Below are 744 nucleotides of genomic sequence, written 5' to 3'. Positions count from 1 at the left end.
GGGACGGGGGAGGCGGCCCGGGGGCTCGAGAGCGTGCCTCAGACCTGGAGCGCGCAACACGGGGTCTCACCGCCAGAGGCCTCCGCGCACGAGGGCGGTCCCGCGGCACCCAGGAAAGCAAAGCGGCCGGGCCTCCGTCGAACCCACGGGCCACCCCAACCGTGCTGGCGGTGCCACCACGGCCAGCGCCGGGACGCCCGCACGCCACCGACCCACGTCCCCGTGGCCACACAGCGCCCGACCGCCGCACGGAGCCACTCCCTTCCAACGCCGGGTGCCGAGAGCGCCTCACGCGGAGACGCCACGCCCCGCCGTAGCCACGGCACGGCCGCGGACGGGGCAGCGACGCCCCCCCTTCCGGGACCAGGGGCGCTTTCGGCTCCCGGACAGTTAGGCGGCAACACGCCAGGAGCAGGTCGCATCTGCGGAGGCGGCTCGGCACTGCCGGTGGCGACGGGGAGGCGGGTCGTGGGGGTGCGCGTTCACACCAAGGGCGGAGCGGGCACAAGTCCAGACGGGGGCCTCGGGGCACGGCCGGGCGACCGGGTAAAGCGGGCGCGGGATCCCACCGCCCCACGCACGAGGGCGGTCCCGCACCGCCCAGGATGCCAGCAGCCCCCTCCGAGGCTCCCGCCGGACAGATCCCAACCACCACGAGGGCAAGGGCCCTGGGTTCTCATGTGAAGCGCCCACTGCAGCAGCAGCAGCAGCAGCAGGGCGGCGAGTGCCGGGCCTTACTCGCCG

The sequence above is a fragment of the Manis pentadactyla genome, unplaced genomic scaffold (genome assembly GCF_030020395.1).
Source record: "Manis pentadactyla isolate mManPen7 unplaced genomic scaffold, mManPen7.hap1 scaffold_501, whole genome shotgun sequence".
NCBI lineage: Eukaryota > Metazoa > Chordata > Mammalia > Pholidota > Manidae > Manis > Manis pentadactyla.
This window is presented reverse-complemented; position numbering follows the sequence as displayed.